This window comes from Apteryx mantelli, chromosome 9, assembly GCF_036417845.1.
Source record: "Apteryx mantelli isolate bAptMan1 chromosome 9, bAptMan1.hap1, whole genome shotgun sequence".
Taxonomy (NCBI): Eukaryota; Metazoa; Chordata; class Aves; order Apterygiformes; family Apterygidae; genus Apteryx; species Apteryx mantelli.
This window is the reverse complement of record NC_089986.1, coordinates 11,339,207-11,346,976: the sequence shown is the minus strand read 5'-3', so window position 1 is coordinate 11,346,976 and position 7,770 is coordinate 11,339,207. Positions and strand designations below refer to the sequence as shown.

At 53.3% G+C, this 7,770-nt stretch overlaps 1 long non-coding RNA gene across 1 annotated transcript; it reads left to right on the top strand.

Annotated features, from left to right (window-relative positions):
* Positions 1-1,284: 1,284 nt before the first annotated feature.
* On the top strand, positions 1,285-6,877 carry LOC106482256 (uncharacterized). Its single transcript, XR_001292133.2, has 3 exons — positions 1,285-1,358; positions 1,999-2,103; positions 5,674-6,877. It is a non-coding gene; the product is annotated as an uncharacterized lncRNA (long non-coding RNA).
* The last annotated feature ends 893 nt before the right edge of the window (positions 6,878-7,770 follow it).

The window sequence follows — 7,770 nt, the reverse complement described above, 5'->3', positions numbered from 1 at the left end:
AGAACGCCTACAGAAAAATAGCCATTTTCTGGGATGGGAAGCTGCTGCGCTGCAAACCTGGGAGCAGCAGCACTAACTGTAAAGCAAACCAGGAGCTGCCAAAGCAGGGAGAGGAACAGCAGAGCAGTTTCCAGCGTCCCATGCTGATCCGGAGGTCTGTCAAGTGTTAGGGCTAAATTTCTCTCTGGCACACAGCGCTAGATAGGCCAGTGGCAAGTGCAGTCCCCAAGGCAAGTGTTCTTTTGTTTTGGGTTTTTTTTTTAAACATGCAAAATTGTTTATCATTATTACCACCACTATTCCTATCACTTTTAAGTCTGGCTCCCTGATCTCTTTGGGTGATTTCACCCTTGGAGTCTATCAGCAGAAAGAAACTCAGAGGTTTTTTTTCCAAGCCACACATGGAAGCAGTTCTTGGCGGTTTGGGTCCTTTGTATTCTGTGGATTATAAAAGGTCTCTCCTGTAAGGAGTCTGGAAAAGGAAGAGTGCTAATTATTATTAACTCTGCCAAAGCCAATAATATCCTTGGGTAATTATCGGTTTACCCAATTTTCCTGTGAGCCTACTGTGTAAATACACCATTGTGAAGAGGCTATTATTTCCTCCACGCTCCACCAAGCCATAGCGCTGATGATAGTTTCGGGCTACTCGCATACCCATTGTGATCAGGATTGTTAATTCTGGCAGTCAGTCACAACCAATAATCAAATATTAAAATGTGAAACAGCAATTAGTTGATTCAATCCCTCCACCCTCCCAGCATATAAACCCTCGTGGCCCCCCTCTCTCTGGTCTAGCTCCAGCTCCAGACTTGCAAAACGCCTCTGAACCCTCTTCCCAGTCCATCTGGCTCTGGCCGTGCCCCGGCCCCTGTGCACCAGTTCGGTCCACTTGCCGAACTGATCTCTTTGGCTCTGCACCATCCCAGGACTTTCCGCGGACATGAAAGTACCTGGGGAGGATGACAGAAAGTGTCCTGGCACTGGAGAGCGGGTCGCAGATCGGGTAGTGCTCCTGGAGGCAGCGCAGGACGCACTGTGCAGTTCCCAGTTGGAAGGAAAAGAGGGATAAAGGAGTTTAGCTCATTTTAGACTGACTTTTCTAATAAACCTGACTTTCAGAAAAGATGGTTGTTAGGGGCAGTTAGCAACCCCTGCTGCTTTTAGTTTTTCCGCCCGCTGAGTGTGTTCGCTTTGCAGGTCCTGCTTTCACAGCCGGGCGATACCTGCAGCGCCGGGGGCTGCAGTGATGCTGGTTTCTTCCCGCAGAAGGATGCCACCAGGGAAGGGCTGGACTGCCAGAAGCCCATGTGGAAAAGCAAGAAGGGCACATTTCCCTGCCACATGAGCTCTGTCAGGTTAGCATCCCGCAGCTGAAAAGCTCTCCAGGTTCACACGTGTGGCCGGGAGGCTCCGGCTCGGAGCGCTCCCGGCTCGCTCCGGGGGCTTTGCTTGCAGCCAGCACCTCCAGCATGTGCATTCGTGCTGTGGCTCCAGCCGGGAAAGGCGGCAGAAAGTGCCGCTGGACTTGCTATTCAGCCGGCCGCGGACACCTCCTGCCCTGTACCGCGCAGGCTTGCGGGGCTGCGAATAGCCCAGCCGGCAGCAGGCTGCCCCATTGATCGGCAGGGCAGCCGGCAGCCCGAAATCCCCGCAGGGACCATCCCATTGACTTCTCTGCCTCTGTGATTGAATCCAAGTGTTGCTTTCCCTGCTGCGATTAGGTGAAATACTGGTAGAAGGAAGGCAGTAAGGAAGCGTGTCTCACTGTAGGAGACCAGAGCCGTTTTCCCTTTCATCACTGCTCATTTATTTGGATTAGAGTCAGCTCTCTCCCGAATCCTTTGTTCACTGTTTGTTATTCCACATGCACCAAGCGCTGCGCGTTCATCTTTATTAGCTCTAATTGCCTCCCCATTCTAATGGGATCTTGCCATTCGCATACAACTGAAAGGAAATGTATTCATTAAAATAACTCTCTTCCTAACTGTTGTTTAGGACTGATGCTGGCAGTGGTGCTTTCAATGATTTCGTCCCTTCCCGCTGTCAAATGGAGTGCTGGACAAGGCCAGAGCGCAGGCAATCTTCATTAAAGATTTCATGGTAAGATGAAACTTAGACTTCAGTCTAAGGTCACTTTGGGCCAGGTTTATTAATACAGGAAGGGTCACAAAACAACTGTACTACCCTTTTTGTAAAGCTTAAAGGCCATGTGAACGTGGGGCATGTGGTCTCCAGCGTGTGGGCAATTAGCACTTCCCCAGCAGCTCAGCAGCGCCTTCGGCCCCGTTTGTAGCCTGGTTTTCAAAGTGCCACACACAAGAGTTTTCCAGCCTTTTCCTTGAAGGAGCAAAATTAAATGAGAACGTGGCAGAAAGAGGATAAAGCCAGGGATGCTTGAGAGCAGGAGAAACTGTGCTAGGAAAAAAGTCTCGAGTTGAAATTAGTAACAAGAGCAAGCTTCAAGCAGAAAATAAGCCGTCTTTCTAACAGGCTTGCTTCCTCCCTGACACTCAGACCAACTTTTCCTCCTTATTTATTTCCTCCCACCACTGCTAGTTAAACATCTTTAGGGAACACTTTAATGACCCTTCTTCCTCCTTGCTGTTTACGCTCTGCTTTGTCTCTCCTACCTCGGGTGCTCCTGAGGTACCCACTGCTACGGTATCCAAGCAACCTCTCCATTAGCACACTTGTAGCTCAGACCAAGGCATCTCCTCACCGGCTTTAGACAATTAGTCCCTCTTTTTTTTTTCTTTTTTTTTTTTCCTATGGCACCCCTCTCATCCCCTTCAGATGGCTCCAAAAGGCCCGTTTCTGCAGAGCTGCCCACTAAAATGAATAGATTTCCATTTCTATTAAAAAAACATTCCCTGCAACCTCTGCTTTATCGCATTTTCAATTCTCTGTGAACGCTGCTTTCCCTCTCCTGGTATATTTTATGCCATAATTTGTTAAGACCATCATTTAGTCCAGGGATGGAAAACTGGCAGTTTTAGGGCTTGCAGAGCAGTTTTATGTGGAGATGGGGCATACGGGCCCATAGTCTCCCTGTAAGTGTTGTGAATGTGGAGAAGTTGTTTGTGCAGCCTGGGCCAGGGCTCTGCGACACCAAGGGTTGCACTCGAGTCACGGCATCACAGGCCAGGCTAGAAAAAGCCCCAGCAGAGACGAGTCCTGCCAGCAGCATCTGTGCTCTTGCTGCCGTCCCAATCCACTTTCCTGAGCTTGTGATTGGTATGAAAGCCAGGCTCACACTACGTGCCTACGTGCGTTTCTACTAGCAGAGTATTCCTGGACCCCCAAAGCTCCCCTTGTATAGACATGGCCTTGCAGTGTTCCTGGATCTGATCCTGCACCGGAGCGGATCTGGGAGCTTCGTTTAAAATGCAAATGCCTTGACGTTGCCCAACAGCAATGGCACTAATGGGATGCGAGTTTGTGCCCGCTAACAGCATCCTGCAGTACTTCTAAAGTAAGTGTCTGCTTTGTCTCTGCATTTGTCTGTCACAGACGAACATTAACCAGGCACAGACTCCCATTCTATTAATATATTTGCTTAATTACGCTGTACAGAGTGAGTGCCAGGCTGGCAGACAGACTGCAGAAGCACCGAGTCGCTGTGCTATCAATGGAAGTGCTCTGCTGAAGATGACAGCGGTGACATCATGCACGGATGACATCAGCCCCACGACAAGCTCCCACTCACCCATCCGGCTCTGGAAATCCTCTGCATCTCCCCTTCTGACCTTTCCCTGCTAACCTCGGGGATGCACGAAGCAGCCGGTGGCTGTTGCGCTGCACCCCGCTTAGCCAAGCCTTGAGAGAAGCGGCATTCGCCGGCTCCCGCTTGCTAACAACATGCCTTGCAAATCCCTCCTTACCAGCATGATTCCAAAGCTGGGCTGCGATGTGCTCCCTCCCTTCTCCAGCAAGGGCTCTCTGTCTGTCTGAATTTTAAAAGCGCCTATCAAGCCCAAAAGACAGTGTTAGAGAGCGGTAACCATCCACCTCCAGGCCCACTGGCAATGACAGGCATCCTCTGACCACTGAGACACAGGGATGGTTTTGAGACCATCTTCACAGAAACTCCGGCTGATTGCAGAAATCGCTACCCGCTCTGCCACTTTTTATTCATCCTTGGGGAGGTACTTGAAAACTGCCAGCTCCCGGAGTCATGGGGGAGCCGAACTTGTTGCCGAAATCTGTGCTCAGGTAGCAAGGGAGCAATTATAAGGCTTTCTGCAATGGAGGGGGGCCCGGCAGAGCCTCGTCCCCTGCACCGGGGCGGGGGCGTTTCTCCAGGCCACAGCGCTCACTGGTGTCGGGAAGGCACTCGGGAAACAGGGACCCCCCCTTCCTGGCCAGAAACACCCAGGCGGCAGCGCCGTGGAGCCATCCCCTCGAATTGGGTCTGATGAGGTCACGGTATTTTTAATGAATTCTAAGCAGCAGGCACCTATCCGCAGGCAACGGATTTAATTCCAATTACAAACTCTTTACCTGGGGTTGTTCGGAGGCAGGCATCGCAGCGACGCTTCACTTGGGTATGCAGAAGGGCTGGGCGGCAGGACAGACAGAGGGAAACAGCACGGCTCCCAGCTCCTCCGGGGAACGCGGGGCACTTGTCATTAAACACCCCTCCACAAAGTGACCGTAAGCTGAATAAGATTGAGCTTGAAGCCCTGAGACATAAACAGGGAGGTTCACTGCTCTCGGCCGCCTGTTCTCAGCGTGGGCAGCCCTCCAAGGAGCCCAGGCGCCCACACTCCCCCAGCTCTGCCTGTAGCTCACAGAGCGGTTTTGAAACATTGCTGCTTATCTGGCCAAGCAGGATGGCCCATATTCAGCCTGAGACCTTTCATCGCTAAAAGCCCTGCTGACGTGCTGCTGAAGGTGCACGGTTGCTGTTTCTTCTCCTTTCCCTTCCGTCCGTCTTCCCCTCTGCCACCTCTTCCCTGCCCCTCGTCTGCCTTGATGCTGCACCTCACCACGATGGACCTCCCGGCCCTTCGCAGCTCGAGTCCGTAACTCAGCAGCGTGGGCCGAGCACGCCGTGCCCTTACAATCGCAGGCTCAGGACCTCTCAGCACCTAGTGCTTCGTTTTGTAGAAACCTGATGAATCACCCTGAAACTATCACGAGAACTGGGAAGCCGTCCAAATGGCACCACAGCCAAAGCGGCTGTGGCTCAGTTATCAAGGGAGGGAGATCTGCTGAGGAGTCCTTAAACACAAATTAATTATATAGAGAAGCCAAGCCTGGGGCCGCAGTTAGCTACGGAGATTTATAAGATTGACCTCCAGACCCCAGCACAAAGGCCAGGTACCGACTGCAGCGCTGCAACGGGGATGCATTGCCCCCAGCTAAAATATTTATCTAGAATGACAGTGTGTTTTGTAGCCTTCGCTGTGACCATGCGAATACAAGCCAGCATGCTAGCGCTGATCTCCAGAACACAGAAAGCCTTGCTTCTTGCTGGATTACTAGCAGTTACAGAGGTAGCATGAGTCAGGGTAGGGTCCCGAGACACGGATGCTACTGCAGGCAACATGGGAACATACAGTAGATTTTGAGGGAGGGAGACATGACCAAGAAATCATTTGAAGAAAGGGGAAACAATTAGGGAACGCTGTATAGCCTTTTTTTACTTGCTTCTGACTTTTTTTGTAGCTACTTGATGGACCAGTTCCTGAAAGATACTGGAAGCTCTTTATAAGGAGAGGTCTTCAAATAAGGATGAAGCAAGACTCACCAAACTCTCGGGAGGAATTGCTCTTCGCTCGGACGAGCGGTCAGACCACAGCCGCTTGCCACCTTCTGTCCAGCCCACTCCGCAGACGCGCCGGACGCTGCGCAGAGCCGGCAGCCTCGCGTTACATCTTAGCATCCGAACGGCCGGTTAATAACGAGCGACGCCAAAAGCTGGTGCCGGGCTGAGGAACCCAGCAGAGCTCCGCGCCCCATCCCCACACCGCGGACCGTAAGGCTTTCGGCAGCGATGGCGAGACAGCGCAGGAGGACGAGTGAGACCGGTCCGCCGAGGACGTCCCCGCACAGGACCCCCAGAGCATCCCCCGAGCTACTGCGACAGCTGGGGCCGGGCAGAGCTGGTTTGCCAGGAGGGCGACCGGCACTGCCGTGGCCTCTGCCCCCGCGCCGGCAGCCAGCAGAGCGGGTTAACGCAGGCCTGAGGGTGCACCCAACTCGCAGGGAATGCCCGTGGGCTCCAGAAACGCCGGCAGCGTCGGCAGCAAGCCTCTTCCACCCTGTTCCCAGCCGCAGGGGAAGGGAGGGAGTTGAGTCAAGCTGGAGAGAGGACAATTCTTGCTCTGAAGAGAGAAAAAAATAGATTATTTTTTTGCCTCATTCTGCACATAAAACTAACACTTCCTTTGAGGCAGTCCACAAGGATTACGCAGACCCTGACTTCATTAAAAAAAAAATTTTTACAACTGAGCCATTATACCAGCGTCATTCCCCCGAAGCCTGTAAACATGAGTGAGGTTAGAGAGGGGCAGGAGAGCCAAGGAAACACCGGCTCGATCCTGCAAAGAGACGTGGGCAGAGAAACCAGGCACAGCTGCTGCCGGCCCCAAAGCGCTGGGGGAACCGGGGAAAAAGCAAAGGCGCCCTGCAAACCAGCCCTGGTCGAGGGGAAAGGGGGTCCTCCGACCCCTCTGGGCATACCGGCCCTGGCCCTCGCAGCCAGGACCCTCGCACCAAGTTTCCTGGCATCCACATCGGATGCCGAGGAGCTGGAAGCATACATGATCTTCCAAAGTGCAAAACGGGTGCTATAGGCACATCGCTCCGCTGACTTCATAGGAGTTGTACAAACCCCTCCGTGCTCCCGGTGCTTCTGAAAAAACCTTCCCCTTCCGAAATAAAGTGCAAATATAGAAGCAATAAAGCACGCGGTGGCTTCTCATTCTTTCAGCATGCGTCAGAAACGTCTGCTGTGTCAAAGCCTTTTTTGCAGTTGTTGTTGGATCCGGATGTATCTGCTTTCTAAGCTTCGCTCCAGTTACAAACCTGCAGAGGTTTTCATCCGTGCTGTTTTGCTACCTTCTTTATTTTTTTTATACACTATTTGCCTATTTTCATTTCCCTCCCTTGTCTAACACGCGTTACCTTCCCGCGACTTACCTCTGATCTCAGCCTGCCGCTCCTCGACAGCGATGTAAGACACGGCTTTCCCCTCACTGATTAGTGTGATTGCCGCCGCGCCGCTGGCATCTGTAACAGATGTCGCTGACTGACCTGAGAGCTCCTCAGCATCCCCCGGCGTTCCCCGGCTTCGAGCTGGAATAATCCCCCCAAACCTTGTCAGGTTTTTGAGCCAGCAGCCCGGTTGCAGTTTAATTAACACGAAGCCCCTCCTTTCTGTAGAGGCTTTCACTTACCAGCAAATTTCCCCGGGGCTTAATCAGCCCAAACCGTTCTTTATCCAGCCTTCTCGGCTACGCCGAGGCGGCGCAGCTTCCCCTTTCTGCTCGGGCCTGCGCGCGAGGGACGCGCTGCAGCAGCCGCTGCCGCGGAGGCCTCGACTCACGGCTCCCCTTCGATCAGCCGAGCCGGCGGCCCTGGCGCGCAGCAAACAGCACCCTCGCGCCTGCGCGCCGCAGGGTTTCCGCCGCCCCGGGTGCCCCCGCGCCGGCCCTCTTTGCCGGCAGGACGGGACCGGCCTCGCTCCCGGGAAGCATCCCCGGCGCTGCTGCCCGCTTGCGCCACGGAGATTTAGCTCTCGCTGCTGCCCGGTGGGCTGCG